Source organism: Lithobates pipiens, unplaced genomic scaffold (genome assembly GCF_037356315.1).
Source record: "Lithobates pipiens isolate NorthernLeopardFrog02 unplaced genomic scaffold, aLitPip1_a1.2 Scaffold_28, whole genome shotgun sequence".
In the NCBI taxonomy this organism is placed as follows: Eukaryota; Metazoa; Chordata; class Amphibia; order Anura; family Ranidae; genus Lithobates; species Lithobates pipiens.
In genome coordinates this window covers 81,322,928-81,344,778 of record NW_027507789.1, presented here as the reverse complement: position 1 = coordinate 81,344,778, position 21,851 = coordinate 81,322,928, and the positions used below count along the sequence as shown (strand labels likewise).

General features: G+C 49.2%; 9 pseudogenes; all 9 read right to left on the bottom strand.

Moving 5' to 3' along the window:
• Positions 1–1,537: 1,537 nt before the first annotated feature.
• On the bottom strand, positions 1,538–1,656 carry LOC143937030 (5S ribosomal RNA; annotated as a pseudogene).
• A 2,944-nt stretch (positions 1,657–4,600) lies between these two features.
• On the bottom strand, positions 4,601–4,719 carry LOC143936638 (5S ribosomal RNA; annotated as a pseudogene).
• A 321-nt stretch (positions 4,720–5,040) lies between these two features.
• On the bottom strand, positions 5,041–5,159 carry LOC143937445 (5S ribosomal RNA; annotated as a pseudogene).
• Positions 5,160–5,479: 320 nt separating this feature from the next.
• Positions 5,480–5,598, bottom strand: LOC143936410 (5S ribosomal RNA; annotated as a pseudogene).
• A 322-nt stretch (positions 5,599–5,920) lies between these two features.
• LOC143937353 (5S ribosomal RNA) lies at positions 5,921–6,039 on the bottom strand (annotated as a pseudogene).
• Positions 6,040–14,683: 8,644 nt separating this feature from the next.
• Positions 14,684–14,802, bottom strand: LOC143936546 (5S ribosomal RNA; annotated as a pseudogene).
• A 103-nt stretch (positions 14,803–14,905) lies between these two features.
• Positions 14,906–15,024, bottom strand: LOC143937389 (5S ribosomal RNA; annotated as a pseudogene).
• A 3,391-nt stretch (positions 15,025–18,415) lies between these two features.
• On the bottom strand, positions 18,416–18,534 carry LOC143936955 (5S ribosomal RNA; annotated as a pseudogene).
• A 616-nt stretch (positions 18,535–19,150) lies between these two features.
• Positions 19,151–19,269, bottom strand: LOC143936918 (5S ribosomal RNA; annotated as a pseudogene).
• Positions 19,270–21,851: the final 2,582 nt, after the last annotated feature.

The window sequence follows — 21,851 nt, the reverse complement described above, 5'->3', positions numbered from 1 at the left end:
CTTCACAACACTGAAGAGGCATTTAGTGTTACATGGAGGCCCTGGAGGTATTTTTCTGGTACTTGAGACTACATTCGGAAGGTGAGCAGCGCCCCTGTACCAGAAAAAGACTGAACATCTAACGTTTACCTACGTAGGCCATGTCTGCCCTGGGTGGCATCCCCCCCCCCCTCCCTTTTTGTCTTTATTTTTCTATTTTTCCCCGCCGCCACCCCCCCCCTCCTCTCTCTCCGTCTTTGCACTCTCTTCTTCCCCCGTCCTCCCTTTTGACTATGCCTTGTCTCCTTACTAGCCTTTGGGACCCAGAAGAGCCCCAGGGTTCTGGACACGACCGGCTCATATTTTACTCTGGTTCACATAGGTCATGATAAGCTGGCTCGCTGTGGTCCCAGTTGCTCTCCATGATTACATTTGTCCGAACAGGGCTGCATTAGTTATACTGTACTACATGTCCGAGGTGGGGTTTCTCTCTTTTCTGCATGAAACTCTAGGACTCCCCTCTGAGAACCCAGAGTTATCTGGCTGCCTATTTTTTGTTACCATGTAATTGTGACCCTGGGTCATGCTGTATGGTTGACTGTTACATTTGTGTTTTTCTACTTATACTTAATAAAAGAATAAAACAAAACAAAAAAAAATAAGTCAATGCCAACAACTTAACAAAAGCCTATGGCATCGAAAAATCCCAGGCGTTCTCCCATCCAGGTACTAAATAAGTCCCAACCCTGCTTAGCCTCTGAGATCAAATGAGATTTGGCTCTTTCAGGGTGATGCAGCCATAGTAGATTTTTTCAGGCACGCTCAACCCTCTTGACAAACGCCAAGATGGTCACCTTGGGAAACAAACAAAAAAAAACAAGTCAACGCCAACAACATAAAAAGAAGCCTACCGCACCTAGTATTTCCAGACGGTCTCCCATCCAGATATTAACAAGGCGCGACCCTTTCTAGCCTCTGAGATCAGCGGAGATTGGGCGCTTTCAGGGTGATGTGCCCATAGGCAATCTCTTTGGGCACTCTCATCCCTCTTGAAAAATGCCAAGATAGTCACCCTGGGAAACAAGCGAAAAAAAACAGGTCAACGCCAACAACATAGAAAGAAGACTACGGCACCTAGTATTCCAAGGCCGTCTCCCATTCAAGTACTAACTAGGCCCAACCCTTCTTAGCCTCTGAGATCAGAAGAGATAGGGTGCTTTCAGGGTGATGCGGCTGTAAGCGATCTCTTTAGGCACTCTCAACCCTCTTGACAAATGCCAAGATGATCACTTTGGGAAACAAGCGAAAAAAACAGGTCAACACCAACAACATAAAAATAAGCCTGCGGCATCTGGAAAACCCAGGCGGTCTCCCATCCAGGTACAAACCAGGCCCAACCCTGCTTAGCCTCTGAGACCAAACGAGATTGGGCGCTTTCAGGGTGTTGTGCTCGTAGGCAATTTCTTTGTGCACTCTCAACCCTCTGGACACATGCCAAGATGGTCACCTTGGGAAACAAGGGAAAATAAAACAGGTCAACGCCGACAACATAATGAGAAGCCTACGGCACCTGGTATTCCCAAGCTGTCTCCCATCCAGGTACTAACCAGGCCCATTGCTGCTTAGCCTCAGAGATCAGATGAGATTGGACTCTTTCAGGGTGATTTGGCCGTAGGCACTCTCTTTGGGCACTCTGAAGCCTCTTGACAAAGGCCAAGATGGTCACCTTGGAAAACAAGTTAAAAAAAACAGGTCAAAGCCAACAACATAAAAAGAAGCCTACGGCATCCAGTATTCCCAGGCGATCTCCCAATCAAGACACTAACCAGACCAGATCCTTCTATGGCACCTGGTCTTCCCAGGCAGTCTCCCATCCAGGTACAAACCAGGCCTGACGCTGCTTAGCCTCTGAAATCAGACAAGATCGGGTGCTTTCAGGTTGATGTGGCCGTAAGCATTCTCTTCAAGACACGCCCAACCCTCTTGACAAACGCCAAGATGGTCGCCTTGAGAAACAAGCAAAAAAAACAGGTCAAAGCCAACAACATAAAAAGAAGCCTATGGGCTTACAGCGGACCCTAAGAGATGGGACCCACTAGCTCTGTCATGGTTCGGACGCTGTAATATGAACGCAATGCCACGACATCTGTATCTACTACAAGCCTTACCTATCAAAATACCCCAGACTTTCTTTCATGCGGTTCGCTCAATCTTTATCAAGTTCCTCTGGCGCGGAAAACATATGCGTATTGGTAGGGCAATGCTGTTGCGACCGAAATTGCGGGGAGGTATTGGCTTCCCGGACCCTGCTCTATATTACACAGCGACGCACATGACACCGGTGGTTGACTGGTGCTGGTGTTCTGCCATATACTGTCCGGCCATGATATAGTGTCTGCGCCGTACTGCGCATGCCCAGTACGGAGCAGACGAAGCTTCGGAAAATCTCCGAAGCCGAACGGTAGCCCCACCATCCAAGCGGACATAGGGTTGTGAATATTAGAGGGCCCCTCGCAGGCGAGCTTGGCTCGCCACGCTTCGGGCTCGGCCTCACTGCGCTCGGCTCTTTTATATTCTTACTCTATGTCCACTTGGATAGTGGGGATAGAACCTGGACTCAGTGCGCAGGCGCCGTTCATGCTCGGCAATTTTCGGAATCTGTGTTGCTGTGTACTGCGCATGCGCAGCACACAGCGGACACTATCCGATGGGGGACCATATGTGATAAGACACCGGCATGGGGAACTGAAGCTAAGGGTCAAGCTAGAGCAGGAGATGGTGCGGGTTCCACTGACTGGTCTGCCTTGGGCGGGGAGGCCATTGGAGCCCTGTGTGACTACTCACCCGTTAATTGGCCCCTCGCTCGCCGAGATGGATAGTTTTTTTCACCTTTCCCACCTGACTAACTTTCCTTCTCCTATGACCCCAATTATTGGACATCCTAGATTCCCTCCGGGCCTGTCTGACCAGGCCTTTACCAGGCAAGCCCCCCGAAAGGGCTTCTGAGAGCAGCCCTATTTCTTGGACCCACGGGCTTGATTCCCATGGGGACCATACTGCTAGAGCAAGTACCTGTTGCATTGGATAGCTGGAGAGCTAGACAGCTAATCCATTTCCTCGGATCACTACCTAACCATTCGTTCTTCTCTAGACAATTCCACCCCTTCGAGGAACTTTGCCTGGATGATGGCCCAGTTCGTGGTTCCCTCTCTAGGTCCTACCAAATCCTGACAGACGCACAATCCTCCACGGATCCACCCTTCCTAGCTAAATGGAAAAGGGACTTACAAACTACATTCTCCAAACCACAGAAGGACAGAATACTCTTTTTCGCCCATAAGTCGTCACTCTGCAGTAAATATCAGGAGATCTCATATAAGCTGATCACACGCTGGTATCGTACACCGGTGGTGTTGGCCAAAATATTCCCCGGTCAATCTGACCGCTGCTGTCGCTGTGGGCAACAGGCTGGCACCATTCTCCACATTTTCTGGGAATGCCCTAAATTACAAACATTCTGGCAGCCTGTCCTGAGACTCATCCACAAGTTCACAGACATTTCCTTAGCCAATGATCCCACAGCAGTTCTTCTCAATCTAACTCCTATGTCGAGAAAGCGTTATCATAAGTCCTTACTTAAACATCTCCTCAATGCAGCTAGGGCCTGTATCCCAAGTCAGTGGAAAGAGCAATCTGCTCCAATGGTGACCCAGTGGTTCGCAAGGGTAAATGATATTGAACGAATGGAAGACCTGACTGCCACAATGAGGGATAAAACGGAGGAGCATGGGAACAGATGGTTCTACTGGACCCAGTTTTCGCTTTTCGGAAGAATACCTCCGCGAGACATAGTAAGCTCATGGTGATCGTTGGAGATCGCTGTTCCAAACGTTGGACAGCTGATGAGCTGGTGAGCCGAGGGTGTCTCTTGCTCCCTGGGAGGGGACCCCATCCTATCCACTCTACCCACGACACCCCCTTACCCCTTCTTTTCCTTTTCTGCCATTTCCTTCCCCAATCTTCTCTTTCCCCTTCTCCCTCCTTTCAGTTCTACTATTTCCCTTCTTAACTCAAAAAAGGGAAAAGAAAATGGTATGTTCCGACCCCATTTGACTACTACACAATACTCTTCCCCTATCTATGGATATCTAAACTCTTCGAGGATAGCAGGGCTAGTATCAATAATATTTTAAGTGGTAGAGGATCCCAACGAGATGGAGCTTTAATCTCATCTTGATATGACCGCAAAGCTGTACACATGCTATTCTCCTCTGACTTCTTACCATTGGCTCTGATATCCATGCAATATGATCGTTTGTTTGTAACTATTTGTATCACACATTCTGTGAAGTTGCCTTTGCATTGTATGTTGCATACTACTAAATAAAAAAAAAAAAAAAAAAGAAGCCTATGGCACCTGGTATTCCCAGGCAGTCTCCCATCCAGGTACTGTTTAGCGTACTGTTTAGCATCCGAGATCAGACGAGATTGGGTGCTTTCAGGGTGATGGGGCCATAGGTAATCTCTTCGGGCACTCTCAACCCTCTTGACATACGCCAAGATGGTCACCTTGGGAAACAAGTGAAAAAAAAAACAGGTCAAGGCCAACAACATAAAAAGAAGCCTACAGCACCTAGTATTCCCAGGTGGTCTCCAATCCAGGTACTAGCAAGGCCCAATCCTGTTTAGCTTCTGAGATCAGAGGAGATCGGGTGCTTTCAGGGTTATGTGCCCATAGGCAATCTCTTTGGGCATTCTCAACCCTCTTGACAAATGCCAAGATAGTCACCTTGAGATACAAGCGATAAAAAACAGGTCAATGTCAACAACATAAAAAGAAGAATACGGCACCTGGTATTCCAACGCCATCTCCCATCCAGGTACTAACTAGGCCCAACCCTTCTTAGCCTCAGAGAAGAGAAGAGATAGGGCTCTTTCAGGGTGATGCTGCTGTAAGCGATCTCTTTGGGCACTCTCAACCCTCTTGACAAATGCCAAGATGGTCACCTTGGGAAACAAGCAAAAAAAAAAAACCGAATCAACGCAAACAACATAAAAAGAAGCCTACAATAACTGGTATTCCCTGGTGATCTCCCATCCAGGTACTAACCAGGCCCGACTCTTCTTAGCCTCCAAGATCAGACGAGATTGGGTGCTTTCAGAGTGATGTGGCCATAGGCAAACTCTTCAGGCACTCTCAACCCTCTTGACAAACACCAAGATGGTCACTTTGGGAAACAAGCGAAAAAAAAACAGGTCAACGTCAACAACATAAAAAGAAGTCTACGACACCTGGTATTCCCAGGCGGTTTCCCATCCAGGTACTAACAAGGCCCGACTCTTCTTAGGCTCCAACATCAAACGAGATCGGGTGCTTTCAGGGTGATGTGCCCGTAGGCAATCTCTTCAGGCACTTTCAACCCTCTTGACAAAAGCCAAGATGGTCACCTTGGGAAACAAGTGGAAAAAAAAACAGGTCAAGGCCAACAACATAAAAGGAAGCCTACAGCACCTAGTATTCCCAGGTGGTCTCCAATCCAGGTACTAGCAAGGCCCAACCCTGTTTACCTTCTGAGATCAGAGGAGATCGGGTGCTTTCAGGGTTATGTGCCCATAGGCAATCTCTTTGGGCATTCTCAACCCTCTTGACAAATGCCAAGATAGTCACCTTGAGACACAAGCGAAAAAAAACAGGTCAATTTCAACAACATAAAAAGAAGAATACGGCACCTGGTATTCCAACGCCATCTCCCATCCAGGTACCCACTAGGCCCAACCCTTCTTAGCCTCAGAGAAGAGAAGAGATAGGGCTCTTTCAGGGTGATGCTGCTGTAAGTGATCTCTTTGGGCACTCTCAACCCTCTTGTCAAATGCCAAGATGGTCACCTTGGGAAACAAGCAAAAAAAAAAAAAACGAATCAACGCCAACAACATAAAAAGAAGCCTACAATAACTGGTATTCCCAGGTGGTCTCCCATCCAGGTACTAACCAGGCCCGACTCTTCTTAGCCTCCAAGATCAGACGAGATTGGGTGCTTTCAGAGTGATGTGGCCATGGGCAATCTCTTCAGGCACTCTCAACCCATCTTGGCCTTTGTCAAGAGGCTTCAGAGTGCCCAAAGAGAGTGCCTACGGCCAAATCACTATACTATATATCTATATCTATAATAATAAATAATATTTTTAGTTATTATATATAAGATACTATATAGGTGATTTGGCCGTAGGCACTCTCTTTGGGCACTCTGAAGCCTCTTGACAAAGGCCAAGATGGTCACCTTGGGAATCAAGCTAAAAAAAACAGGTCAAAGCCAACAACATAAAAAGAAGCCTACGGCATCCAGTATTCCCAGGCGATCTCCCAATCAAGACACTAACCAGGGTGGGCGTGACCTAGGCATGAAGGAGTGAGGACGCTCTTTTCCGGAGCTCCCGGTCCGTGACCCCTCCACACCCCTTTACCACAGTCTGGTCGCATATTTCGGCATCGCCGACATCCCCGCGCTTCGGCGGAACACAGCCAGCCGAGCGGGGTCCGCCGCTGCTGCCATGGACAGGTACTTGGTCCCGCTGCAGCCTCCGGCCTCCACGCCGGATCCAGCCAAGATGGCGCCCGCGGCCTCCGGCGCTCCAGGACACGCGGTACAGAGGGAAGGTGAGCAGACTGCTATGCAGGGACACGACATGCCCCCGTTCTCCCCGCCTAGGGACTTGTCCCCGTGTCTCCCCCGCTCACTGTCCATGGCCTCGCTTGACAGCCCGGACCATAGCGGCCTGCCACCCTGGTTCCCTCACAACTCCCAACTGTCCCAGAGACCCTCCCGCAGTGGAAGCCTCATCCCAGGACCGAATGGCCAGGCTGCTCTTACCTCAGACACACAGGGGGACCCACCGCTGCCACCAGCACCGGCATTATTGGGGGACAAGGCCATCCTAACTTTACTCCAAAACCTTCCCACTAAAGCAGACTTTAGCTGTATGGCAGCCAGGATTGAAACGACCTTGCGACATGAAATCGCAGGGGTCAAACGTGACGTGTCGGCTACGAACGAGCGGGTGACCACCCTGGCATCGGATGTGACCTCCCTGACCACTGATGTTTCTGGCCTGCAAGCCGCACATGATACCCTTGCTGAAAGAGTCACACAGTTGCAACTCCTAGTGGATGACCTTGAGAATCGCAACCGCAGACGCAACATCAGGATCAGAGACTTGCCCGAAGCCGCTGGCCAGGCAGACCTCAAAGCCACAGTTACAGCTATATTTAACGCCTGTCTGGACCGCGCTGCTGACACAGTAATAGCCATTGATAGAGTCCACAGGACCCTGGGCCCCAGGAGCCCCACAGAGAACCGGCCACGTGACGTTTTATGCTGTCTCCACAATTACTCAGTTAGGGAGGATGTCCTGCAAGCGGCGTGGGGCAAAGGCAGCATTGATTTTGACGGGGCCCAAGTCACCCTTCTGCCAGATGTATCCCGCAAGACCCTCCAGATGAGACGCTGTCTGCGACCCCTTCTGGAACACCTAACTGAACGGAGGATTCCATACAAGTGGGGCCATCCGTTTCACCTTATAGTGCGCAAAAATGGGAGGCCCCTTGCGCTACGACACCCTTCGGAGGTCCCGTCCTTTCTGGAGGCTTTGGGCCTGCCCTCGGTTCAGGTCCCCGACTGGTTGGCTCCTGTTGTCCCCCAGGGAGCAGTGGCCCCGACGAACAACCCCTCAACCAGGCAACAGAGAGTGAGACGCCACCGTCGATCCCAACATCAGAGATCGCAGGCCCCTCAAGATCGTGAACCCTGAGAGAGTACAGTAATTTTCCGTTATTCCTGTGTTATACCCTTTTTTTTTTGTTTTCTTTTTCTCTACCAACATAGACGGCTGGAGTATCCAGCTTTGTGTTGTTTACCATGCCACGGGCCATTGTTCCCAGCGCCCCAGCTAGGGGAGAGGAAGGACATTGGAAGAACAGAGTTGGACACTGCGCTTCCTGGACGAAGCCCTGAGTTATTGGCGGTACTGTTCACCATTCTCGTTACTGTTTATCTACAGGTGCCCTAGTCTCGGCGCTCTTTGTGTTTTTGGACTGCCTGGTGGTGCCCCCGGGTGCCCCTGGGCGGCGTTCCTGCTCCCTCCCCCTCTCCTCCTCCCCCCCCCCCCTTTTTTTCCTTTTTTTTTTTTTCTGGGGGGGGGGGAGGGGTGGGTGCCTGGGTGGTATAAAGTTATCTATACTCTGTGTTGAAAAGTTTAATATGTTGGTCTAATTATGCACTGTTCTACTGTTGTTAACTGCCCGATACCTGCTGCAGTGATGTTCTATAATGCGTTTGATGTCGTAGTTAAGATGCCAAAGAAGCTCCGTGCACGCCCGATTGCGACTGCATGGACCATGGGATGCTGGAGGGGTACTGCACCGACGAGTTCCTCCCTCTGCAGTGCCTTACCTCTTCCCCCACTAGGCCCCTCTGCCCTAACCGGCAGGTTCTCTCCGATAGGAGCTTTAGCAATTCCCCGATCTATCCCCACCCCTCCTACCCTCCTCCTCCCTACTAACTCCGGACCTTCTCCGCTTCGTTACTGCTTTTCCTTTTTCTCCTCCTCTTCCTCTGTGCTTGAACTCTATATCTACTACTGACTCTGGTGGGGACCGCCGGCCGGGTACCAGTGCCGTCATGGCCCTGAAGCTGGTTTCCTGTAATGTGAAAGGGCTGAATGTACCTGAAAAAAGGTCCAGCTGCCTAACAGAATTGTGGCGGATGAAGCCCCAAATAGTTTTCCTCCAGGAGACCCATTTCAGGACAGACCAAATACCACGGCTTTATAGTAAGCACTTCCCCCTGGCCCACCACAGCACGTCCCCTACTTCCAAATCGAGAGGAGTGTGTGTTCTTCTTGCTAAAAACTTGCCGTGGCGCCTGTTAGCTGTCCAAGCCGATAGTGAAGGGAGATATCTCTTCATTAAGGGAACTCTCCACTCGCAAACTTTTACTCTTGCCAACCTATACATGCCGAATGTGGACCAGCTGCCGGCCTTAGAAGCATCCTTGGATGCCCTGGCTGCATTCTCGGAGGGTACTTTGATCATTGGGGGGGACTTTAACCTCACCTTGGACCCCCGCAGAGACTCATCATCGGGCACCTTTGCGATTTCTGCGAGAACGCGTTCACACATAAGAGACCTGCTACACTCCCACCGACTGATCGATGTGTGGCGTACGCTTCACCCACAGGATAGGGACTATACATTCTTTTCCACCGCTCGTGGTTCTTACTCACGTATAGATATGTTTTTAGTCGCCCACAATGCTATCCCGGCGGTCACAGACGCTCAGACGCTCAGGCCACATAGCCCTGTCTGACCATGCCCCGATTTCTTTGATGCTGAAGCTACAACAGGAGTCGCGTGGTCAGTCCTGGTGGAGACTGAACGAGTCTCTCCTGAAGGACCCTGAGACCCACGCAGACCTGCTTAGGGAATTAGAAAGTTACTTTGATCATAACCGTGATTCTGTTTCCAACCCCCTCATGTTATGGGCGGCTCATTAATGCTACATTAGGGGCATTCTTATTAAACATGGTCATAGACTCAAAGTGGCCAAAACTGAGGCTCTCTCCAAACTTATTGCCAAGTTGCATGCGTGTGAACAACGACACAAATCCCAGCCGACTGCTGCGCTGGAGGTGGAGGTGAGAGATCTTAGAGAACAAATCAGAGATTTCTCTCTCTTTCAGGCTAGAACCAGACTCATGTGGGTCCGCAGGACGTATTATGAATATGGAGTCAAGTGTAGTAGGTCCCTAGCGAACTCCCTGCGTGCCCAACGCAACGCGTCCTTCATTCCAACCATAACCTCCCCTTCGGGTGCCAAGCTTCATGATTCACGGGAGATAGCAGAGTGTTTCCGATCTTTCTATGAAGCCCTTTATAACTTGCACCCCCGGGACTCAGGAGACACCCTCCAGGCCGGCACAGCGGCCATTGACGAGTACCTAGCTTCGGCAAACCTCCCGTCGCTGGTTCCCCCGGACCCACATCTGATTTTCCAATTGAATTTCCAGCCGCTTCTAAAAAAATTTGCCGTAGATCTAGAGAGGTGGTCAAAGTTGGCGACCTCTTGGTTTGGGAGATGCAATGTGCTCAAAATGAATGTAATGCCCAGACTCTTGTATCTATTATAAGCCTTACCGATAAAAATCCCCCAATCATTTTTTAAAGCCATGCGCTCCATCTTTATTCGATACGTATGGCAGGGCAGGCCTCCAAGACTCAGCCGAACATTACTGCTCAGACCAAAAGACAAGGGAGGGATTGGCCTCCCAGATCCGGCATGGTAATATACGGCGGTGCACATGAACAGAGCAGTTGACTGGTGCAGACACCTGAAGGATAAGCTGTGGGTTCGTCTGGAGCGTGAATCCGTACCATTTCCACTTGAGGGTTTGCCCTGGAGTGGACCGGGCTGGTCGGGAGCGACGTGGGCACACCCACTCATTGAGCCAACGTTACAAGAGCTAGACAGATATTTTACCCTGACGGGCGTGCCCAGTTTCCCTTCGCCCATGACTCCTATTATTGGACACCCACGCTTTGAACCCGGCATGACGGAAAAGTCTTTCCGCCTCAACCCTGACCGGGACCTTGTGCGGGCCTCTTCTTTTCTTGGCCCTAGGACATGGACAGCGGTCTCCACTATGTACGAGGCGTTAGCAACCACGGCCCTGGGACAGTGGAAGCTTGCCCAACTCTCCCACTTCTTGAAATCTTTGCCAAACAGTGGCGAATTCCGCAGACCCCTAACATCGTTTGAGGAGGTATGCTCAGGAGAGGAACCGACCCGAGGGTCTCTTTCCCTGTCATATCGCATCCTACTGGACCAACTCTCCCAGGGTAACCTGGTGTTCGTGGAAAAATGGGAGCGAGACCTGCATGTCCGGCTCTCGCCAGACCAGAAGAACCGCGTGCTTCTTTTTGCGCACAAGTCATCCCTATGTAGTAAATACCAGGAAATAGCTTATAAAATTTTGACCCGATGGTACAGGACCCCCACTGTCCTGGCGGCTATGTTTCCCGGTCACAGCCCTTTGTGCTGGAGATGCGGTGAACAAGCCGGCACGTTACTACATATCTTCTGGGAATGCCCTCAACTGGCCCATTTCTGGAGACAGGTTCTCAATATCATTTTTGACCTCACGGCTATTGATCTCCAGAACAACGCAGCTGCGATCTTCCTCAATCTGACCCCACTCTCGAGCAAGAAGTACCATAAAACTCTCTTAAAACATCTTCTGAGTGGGGCCAGGGCATGTATACCTAGCATGTGGAAACAGCAGGCCGCTCCACTGGTGTCTCACTGGTTTGCAAGAGTTTGCGACATCTACCGTATGGAACAGCTCACATCAGCGTTAGGCGACAGGGAGGAAGAGCACACTGCTCGTTGGTTGTCTTGGAGCCTGTTCAGGTTTTCCGACGCATACAGATCCTATCTGTAGGCTCTGGCACGTGTATAGAGGGAAGGGTCCGGTCGTGGGAACCCATCGGAGTCCTCTTTCTTTCTCTCCCTTCTCGTATACCACCCTGGTTCACTCTCTCCCCCGTCTGCCTCGTAGCACTGTTAGCCCCCTATAACTTTCATTCTTTCTACCCCCATACCCTTCTCCTGCCCATTTGCTCCCCCCTCTTTCCTTACCCCCTAACTCCCAAGTATAATTAAAATACATGGTGATTGCAAGGATCTTTTCGTTTTGTTCCCTCGATTTCCCAGCCAGGGGTTGGCGGCCCTCGGGGTGGTCCCGGCTGAGCTCTTTGACCAGTAGAATGAAGGTGACCGATGTTAGAGGCCCCTCAGTTTGGGCCTTGAGGGGGATCGCCCCGGGGACTGCCCTGGTTTATAAGTAGACACTGGGGTGCCAGATCATTAGAGTGGGATAATGTGGTGGCCTAGCCACGGCTGGGGCTGCTGCTGACATAAGTTGTTAGGTTTCCCCCGGTCCCCCACAAAGTATTAACTATGTATTTTTGTTAACCTGGAAAACTGAGGGATCTATGTCTTTTACAGTTTGTCTCTGTATTACCTGCAATCCGTAAATAAAGAATTAAAAAAAAAAAAGTCACTAACCAGACCAGATCCTTCTATGGCACCTGGTCTTCCCAGGGAGTCTCCCATCCAGGTACTAACCAGGCCTGACGCTGCTTAGCCTCTGAAAACAGACGACATCGGGTGCTTTCAGGTTGATGTGGCCGTAAGCGTTCTCTTCAAGACACGCCCAACCCTCTTGACAAACGCCAAGATGGTCGCCTTGAGAAACAAGCAAAAAAAACAGGTCAAAGCCAACAACATAAAAAGAAGCCTATGGGCTTACAGCGGACCTTAAAAGATGGGACCCACTAGCTCTGTCATGGTTCGGACGCTGTAATGTGTTGAAGATGAACACGATGCCACGACTTCTGTATCTACTACAAGCCTTACCTATCAAAATACCCCAGACTTTCTTTCATGCGGTTCGCTCAATCTTTATCAAGTTCCTCTGGCGCGGAAAACATATGCGTATTGGTAGGGCAATGCTATTGCGACCGAAATTGCGGGGAGGTATTGGCTTCCCGGACCCTGCTCTATATTACACAGCGACGCACATGACACCGGTGGTTGACTGGTGCCGGTGTTCTGCCATATACTGTCCGGCCATGATATAGTGTCCGCGCCGTACTGCGCATGCACAGTACGGAGCAGACGAAGCTTCGGAAAATCTCCAAAGCTGAACGGCGCCTGCGCGGTGAGTGGAGGTGGTAGCCCCACCATCCAAGCGGACATAGGGTTGTGAATATTAGAGGGTCCCTTGCAGGCGAGCTTCGCTCGCCACGCTTCGGGCTTTGCCTCGCTGCGCTCGGCTCTTTTATATTCTTACTCTATGTCCACTTGGATAGTGGGGATAGAACCTGGACTCAGTGCGCAGGCGCCGTTCATGCTCGGCAATTTTCGGAATGCGCAGTACACAGCGGACACTATCCGATGGGGGACCATATGTGATAAGACACCGGCATGGGGAACTGAAGCTATGGGTCAAGCTAGAGCAGGAGATGGCGCGGGTTCCACTGGCTGGTCTGCCTTGGGCGGGGAGGCCATTGGAGCCCTGTGTGACTACTCACCCGTTAATTGGCCCCTCGCTCGCCGAGATGGATAGTTTTTTTCACCTTTCCAACCTGACTAACTTCCCTTCTCCTATGACCCCAATTATTGGACATCCTAGATTCCCTCCGGGCCTGTCTGACCAGGCCTTTACCAGGCAAGCCCCGAAAGGGCTTCTGAGAGCAGCCCTATTTCTTGGACCCACGGGCTTGATTCCCATGGGGACCATACTGCTAGAGCAAGTACCTGTTGCATTGGATAGCTGGAGAGCTAGACAGCTAATCCATTTCCTCGGATCACTACCTAACCATTCGTTCTTCTCTAGACAATTCCACCCCTTCGAGGAACTTTGCCTGGATGATGGCCCAGTTCGTGGTTCCCTCTCTAGGTCCTACCAAATCCTGACAGACGCACAATCCTCCACGGATCCACCCTTCCTAGCTAAATGGAAAAGGGACTTACAAACTACATTCTCCAAACCACAGAAGGACAGAATACTCTTTTTCGCCCATAAGTCGTCACTCTGCAGTAAATGTCAGGAGATCTCATATAAGCTGATCACACGCTGGTATCGTACACCGGTGGTGTTGGCCAAAATATTCCCCGGTCAATCTGACCGCTGCTGTCGCTGTGGACCAAATGTGGCACCATTCTCCACATTTTCTGGGAAAGCCCTAAATTACAAACATTCTGGCAGCCTGTCCTGAGACTCATCCACAAGTTCACAGACATTTCCTTAGCCAATGATCCCGCAGCAGTTCTTCTCAATCTAACTCCTATGTCGAGAAAGCGTTATCATAAGTCCTTACTTAAACATCTCCTCAATGCAGCTAGGGCCTGCATCCCAAGTCAGTGGAAAGAGCAATCTGCTCCAATGGTGACCCAGTGGTTCACAAGGGTAAATGATATTGAACGAATGGAAGACCTGACTGCCACAATGAGGGATAAAACGGAGGAGCATGGGAACAGATTGTTCTACTGGACCCAGTTTCGCTTTTCGGAAGAATACCTCCGCGAGACATAGTAAGCTCATGGTGATCGTTGGAGATCGCTGTTCCAAACGTTGGACAGCTGATGAGCTGGTGAGCCGAGGGCGTCTCTTGCTCCCTGGGAGGGGACCCCACCCTATCCACTCTACCCACGACACCCCCTTACCCCTTCTTTTCCTTTTCTGCCATTTCCTTCCCCAATCTTCTCTTTCCCCTTCTCCCTCCTTTCAGTTCTACTATTTCCCTTCTTAACTCAAAAAAGGGAAAAGAAAATGGTATGTTCCGACCCCATTTGACTACTACACAATACTCTTCCCCTATCTATGGATATCTAAACTCTTCGAGGGTAGCAGGGCTAGTATCAATAATATTTTAAGTGGTAGAGGATCCCAACGAGATGGAGCTTTAATCTCATCTTGATATGACCGCAAAGCTGTACACGTGCTATTCTCCTCAGACGTCTTACCATTGGCTCTGATATCCATGCAATATGATCATTTGTTTGTAACTATTTGTATCACACATTCTGTGAAGTTGCCTTTGCATTGTATGTCGCATACTACTAAATAAAAAAACAAAAAAAACAGAAGCCTATGGCACCTGGTATTCCCAGGCGGTCTCCCATCCAGGTACTAACCAGGCCCGACACTGTTTAGCATCCAAGATCAGACGAGATTGGGCTCTTTCAGGGTGATGCTGCTGTAAACGATCTCTTTGGGCACTCTCAACCCTCTTGACAAATGCCAAGATGGTCACCTTGGGAAACAAGCAAAAAAAAGAAAACGAATCAACGCCAACAACATAAAAAGAAGCCTACAATAACTGGTAATCCCAGGTGGTCTCCCATCCAGGTACTAACCAGGCCCGACTCTTCTTAGCCTCCAAGATCAGATGAGATTGGGTGCTTTCAGAGTGATGTGGCCATAGGCAATCTCTTCAGGCACTCTCAACCCTCTTGACAAACACCAAGATGGTCACTTTGGGAAATAAGCGAAAAAACGCCAACGCCAACAACATAAAAAGAAGTCTACGACACCTGGTATTCCCAGGCGGTCTCCCATCCAGGTACTAACAAGGCCCGACTCTATTAGCCTCCAACATCAAACGAGATCGGGTGCTTTCAGGGTGATGTGCCCGTAGGCAATCTCTTCAGGCACTTTCAACCCTCTTGACAAACGCCAAGATGGTCACCTTGGCACTTTATGCAGGCCACCCTGGAACATATAGGTCTTGGCCCCAACATGATGAGCTGGGTAATGTCGCTTTACTCCACGCCATCGGCAGCGGTACGGGTGACCGAGTGGTGCTCGGACTCTTTCCCCATCACTAATGGGACGAGGCAGGGGTGGTCTCTGTCTCCCCTAATTTTAATTCTGACACTGGAACCATTATGTGTCACGTTTGGAATGACCCGAATATTACTGGCATATCCAAACCCTCGGCACACCACAAAATTGCGGCGTACGCTGACGATCTAATTTTTTCCGTCTCCAATCCACACATTTTGCTTCCCAAAATACTTGCATCTCTACAGCGACACGGCAGCCTATCAAACTATAAAAACAATTACGCCAAGTCGGCTGTATTGAATATATCGGTCCCGGATGGTGAGGCCAAGAGGCTCCGCACCTCTTTTCCATTCTACTGGGCTGAAAAATCTATACGTTAACATCGCAGCGGATTTAGCGCAATTGTACCTGCTTAATTTTGTCCCTCTCCTGGATAGACTGAAATCTGATTTGGGAAACTGGCATGCTTTAACACTGACCTGGTTCGGGCGCTGTAATGCATTCAAAATGATGGCCCTCCCTCGGATCTTATACATGTTCCAGACATTACCGATCCGGTTACCCCCAATTTTTTTCAGACAACTGCAGGTGCTGCTCCGGGACTTTATTTGGGCGCGCAAACTGCCCAAAGCCCGTTTGCAATTGCTTGCCAGACCAAAGGACAAGGGGGGTCTGGGTCTCCCAGATCTCAGACAATACTACAGAGTGACTCTGCTAGAGAGAGTCGTTGATTGGCATTGTAATGGCCCACACAAGCAGTGGGTGGAGATGGAGATTGAGGATGGATCCATTCCCCTATTGACCTCCCCGTGGCTCCTGTCCTCCCTACCAAAAGACCTCAGAGGTCACCCCGTAGTGGGAGCTAGGTTGGCTGTTGTGCGGAGGTTGTTCCGCTGCACACACATTGCTCCCCTGCCATCACCAATGACTCAGGTTATAGGTAATCCAGACTTCCCACCGGGATTTACCAACAAGAAACTGCGACAGTTGACAGTGGTGGGGAAACAGCATCTGGGAGAGGTGTGGCCCACGGGAGGGCTCCCGACCACGCAAACTGTCGCCGAGCTTTCTGACCCTCCGCTTGACTTGTTTAGTGCTTATAAACTTTGTCACTTTCTTCTGGCCATACAAAGGGCCCCCTACACTCCTAGAGACCTGACACCCTATGAATCCATCTGTCACAAAAGGGAACCTGTGCGACACACCCTCTCCCTCCTGTACAACCTATTGAGTAGTCAGGAGGAGGAGTCGACCCCCACCATTTATCCACAAATGGGAGAGGGACTTAGGCATCACATTTACCCCACAACAGATAGGGAAGGTCCTGACCTTAGTACATAAAGCTTCCATCGCAAACCAATATCAAGATACAAGATAGTCTCACGCTGGTATAGAGTCCCATACCTTCTGAATAAAATGGATAGATCGATCCCGGATGTTTGTTGGAGGTGAAATTCAGATATGGGGACCATGGGACACCTTTTCTGGGCATGCCTGACCTTGAGGAACTTTTGGGTTCCCAGTAGCGTGCCTTCTACACTTGACCGAACAGCCTGTTCGAAAATACAAAAAAACCCTCACAATGCAACTCCTGAATGCCGCCCGGGCCTGCATTCCCGCACTGTGGAGGCAGCCTCAGCCCCCATCCAAGGTGCTGTGGTATTCCAAAGTCAATCATATTCTCCGGATGGAAGAATTGACCGCCACCCTTCACAACACTGAAGAGGCATTTAGTGTTACATGGAGGCCCTGGAGGTATTTCACTGGTACTCGAAACTACATTCGGGAGGTGAGCAGTGCCTCCGTCCCAGAAAACGACTGAACATCTAACGTTTACCTACGTAGGCCATGTCTGCCCTGGGTGGCATTCCCCCCTCCCTTTTTGTCTTTATTTTTCTTTTTTTCCCCGTCGCCATCCCCCCACCTCCTCTCTCTCCGTCTTTGCACTCTCTTCTTCCCCCGTCCTCCCTTTTGACTATGCCTTGTCTCCTTACTAGCCTTCGGGACCCAGAAGAACCCCAGGGTTCTGGACATGACCGGCTCATATTTTACTCTAGTTCACGTAGGTCATGATAAGCTGGCTCGCTGTGGTCCCAGTTGTTCTCCATGATTACATTTGTCCGAACGGAGCTGCACTAGTTATACTGTACTACATGTCGGAGGTGGGGTTTCTCTATTTTCTGCATGAAACTGTAGGACTCCCCTCTGAGAACCCAGAAATATTTGGCTGCCTATTTTTTGTTAGCATGTAATTGTGACCCTGGGTCATGCTGTATGGTTGACTGTTATATTTATGTTGTTCTACTTAATAAAAGAATAATAAAAATAAAGAAAATAAGTCAATGCCAACAACTTAAAACTAAAGCCTATGGCATCGAGAAATCCCAGGCGGTCTCCCATCCAGGTACTAACCATGTCCCAACCCTGCTTAGCCTCTGAGATCAAATGCACGCTCAACCCTCTTGACAAACGCCAAGATGGCCACTTTGGGAAACAAACAAAAAAAACAAGTCAACGCCAACAACATAAAAAGAAGCCTGCGGCATCTGGAAAACCCAGGAGGTCTCTCATCCAGGTACAAACCAGGCCCAACCCTGCTTAGCCTCTGAGACCAAACGAGATTGGGCGCTTTCAGGGTGTTGTGCCCGTAGGCAATTTCTTTGTGCACTCTCAACCCTCTTGACAAATGCCAAGATGGTCACCTTGGGAAACAAGGGAAAAAAAACAGGTCAAAGCCAACAACATAAAAAGAATCCTACGGCATCCGGAATTCCCAGGCGATCTCCCAATCAAGACACTAACCAGGCCAGATCCTTCTATGTCACCTGGTCTTCCCAGGCAGTCTCCCGTCCAGGTACTAACCAGGCCTGATGCTGCTAAGCCTCTGAAATCAGACAAGATCGGGTGCTTTTAGGGTGATGTGGCCGTAAGCGTTCTCTTCAAGACACGCCCAACCCTCTTGACAAACGCCAAGATGGTCGCCTTGAGAAACAAGCGAAAAAAACAGTTCAAAGCCAACAACAAAAAAAGAAGCCTATGGCACCTGGTATTTCCAGGCAGTCTCCCATCCAGGTACTAACCAGGCCCGACACTGTTTAGCCTCTGAGATCAGATGAGATTGGGCGCTTTCAGGGTGATGGGGCCGTAGATGATCTCTTTGGGCACTCTCAACCCTCTTGTTGGGCACCTGGTATTCACAGATGGTCTCCCATACAGGTATTAACCAGGCCGTACACTGCTAGGCCTCCGAGATCAGATGAGATTGTGCGCTTTCAGGGTGATGTGGCCATAGGTGTTCTATTTAGACACTCTCAACCCTCTTGACAAATACCAAGATGGTTATCTTGGGAAACAAGTGAAAAAAAAAAGGTCAACGCCAACAACATAGACCCTGCCGGTCTCCCATCTGACCCAGACCCTGCTTAGCCTCTGAGATCGGGCGCTTTCAGGGTGATGTGACCTCAGGCGAACGCTTTGGGACATACTCAAAACTCTTGACTGATGCTAAAATGGTCACCTTGGGAAACAAGCGAAAGAAAAACAGGTCAAAGCCAACAATATAAAAAGATTCCTACGGCACCTTTAATACTATCTAGGCCGGACCCTGCTTAGCCTCTGAGATCAGATGAGATCGGGCGCTTTCAGGGGGATGTGGCCGTAGGAGATTTCTTTGGGCTCTCTCAGCCCTCTTGACAAATGCCAAGATGATCACCTTGGGAAACAAGCGGAAAAAAAAACCCATGTCAACGCCAACAACATAAAAAGATTCCTACGGCACCTGGTATTCCCAGTTGGTCTCCCATCCAGTTACTAATCAGGCCCGACAATGCTTAGCCTCCGAGATCAGACAAGATCAGGCACTTTCAAGGTGATGGGGCCATAGGCGATCTCTTCGGGCACTCTCAACCATCTTGACAAACGCCAACATGGTCATCTTGGGAAACAAGCGAAAAAAAACAAGTCATTGCCAACATTGGAGGCTAAACAGGGTTGGGCAATCAGTTTCCTTGCCTGAAATAGGCATCTCAGAACTGCCATCTGGCTACTTCCCGAGTTTCCAACTCCTTCAACTAATCCCAGGAGACAATACTTCGCCCCCATCCTGGTGGAGGTTCCAACCACCCGATCAATGGTTCCTGTCACCTCTGTCCAGTAGCGGATCAACTTCGGGCATCTCCAAAACATGTGCATCATGTCTCCCCCCATGTTCCCGCACCGGGGGCAACTTGCGTCCGGCCGTTCGGCCAAACTGAAAAAGTTTACGAGGAGCATAATAGGTTCTATATAATAAGAACAGATGTGACATCCTGTGTGAGGAGAGCCACAATTCACCACAGGCAGGATTCCTGTGGCCAATTATAGCTCAGGGGGGTTTAGTACACACCCCACACTATATAAGGCCGCCAGCACGGCGGCCTTGTATAGTGTGTTGCGGTGGTCAGGGAAAGAGGACGATAGGCAGGGACAGTGTCTTTACTGCTTGGGAACCTAGCACTGTTACAGTGGGTGTTATGTGCCTCCTGCACAGTACACACCTGAAGCTACCCTTTATTACTGGTGTTCAATTTCTGCAATACATGCATCTGCAGTGCAGAAGTTAGAGTCGGTGTTGTGTGCCTCCTGCACAGTATACACCTTATTGCTGGTGTTCTGTTTCTGTAATACAGGAACCTAGCACTGTTACAGTGCTAGGGTGTACAGAGAAGCTGGTATATATAGAAGACTACAGCATACAGAAGAAAGGCTAGTGAATACAGAATACAGGTTTCGTGTATGTAGATAGGCTTGAGTATACAGAGATGCTAGAGTAAACAGTGAGGCTGGGGTACACAGAGAGGCTAGTTTAAAGACAAATACAAAGATGTTAGTGTATATAGAGAGGTTAGTGTATAGAGAGAGTCGAGTGTATACAGAAAGGACAGTGCATATAGAGAAGCTAGTGTATACAGAAAGGGTATACATGAAAGCTGACATTCTATACAGAAGACTGGGTAGTGTATACAGAGAGTCTAGTGGGTACAGAAGACAGGCTGGTGTATTCTAGCTAGATTTTACAGTCTAGTGTATACAGAAGACAGGCTGTGGTATACAGAGAGTTTAGTGTATTCAGAGAGTCTAGTGTATACATAAGACTGGCTAGTTTACACAGTGTTTACAGAGATGCAAGGGTGTACAGAGAAGCTGGTATATATAGAAGACTACAGCATACAGAAGAAAGGCTAGTTAATACACAATACAGAAGACTCGTGTATGTAGATAGGCTTGAGTATACAGAGATGCTAGAGTAAACAGTGAGGCTGGGGTACACAGAGAGGCTAATTTAAAGAGAGATATACAAAGATGTTAGTGTATATAGAGAGGTTAATGTATAGAGAGGGTCGAGAGTATACAGTAAGGACAGTGCATATAGAGAAACTAGTGTATACAGAAGACAGGCTTGGGTATACATCAAATCTGACAGTGTATACAGAAGACTGGGTAGTGCATACAGAGAGTCTATTGGGTAAAGAAGACAGGCTGGTGTATTCTAGCTAGTTTTTACAGTCTAATGTATACAGAAGACAGGCTGTGGTATACTGAGGGTTTAGTGTATTCAGAGAGTCTAGTGTACAGAGATGCAAGGGTGTACAGAGAAGCGAGAAGCTAGTATATATAAGGCTAGTGAATACAGGCTAGTGAATACAGAATACAAACTCGTGTACGCAGATAGGCTTGAGTATACAGAGATGCTAGAGTAAACAATGAGGCTGGGGTACACAGAGAGGCTAATTTAAAGAGAGGCTAGTATATACAAAGATGTTAGTGTATATAGAGAGGTTAGTGTATAGAGAGAGTCGAGTGTATACAGATAGGACCGTGCATATAGAGAGACTAGTGTATACAGAAGACAGGCTTGGGTATACATCCAAGCTGACAGTGTATACAGAAGACTGGGTAGTGTATACAGAGATTCTAGTGGGTACAGAAGACAGGCTGGTGTATTCTAGCTAGTGTTTACAGTCTAGTGTATACAGAAGACAGGCTGTGGTATACAGAGGGTTTAGTGTATTACAGAGATGCAAGGGTGTACAGAGAAGCTAGTATATATAGAAGACTACAGCATACAGAAGAAAGGCTAGTGAATACAGAATAAAGGCTGGCTTCTACGGAGAGGCTGCCACTACGGAGATGCAGAACACTATCTAGGGTATATAGAGAGGCTAGATTATACAGAGAGGCTAGTGCATAGAGTGAAGCTATTGTATATAGAAGCCTGGTTAGTGTATACAGAGAAGCTAGTGTGTACAGAAGAAAGGCTAGACAGGTTATAAAGAGAGACAAGTTTTTACAGAAGACAGTTTGGGGTATACAGAGATGCTAGTTTATACAGAGAGACTAATGTATACAGAAGACGGGCTAGTGTATTCAGAACATAGGCTAGTGTATATCGAAGACAGGCTATTGTATGCAGAAGACCGGCTAGTGTA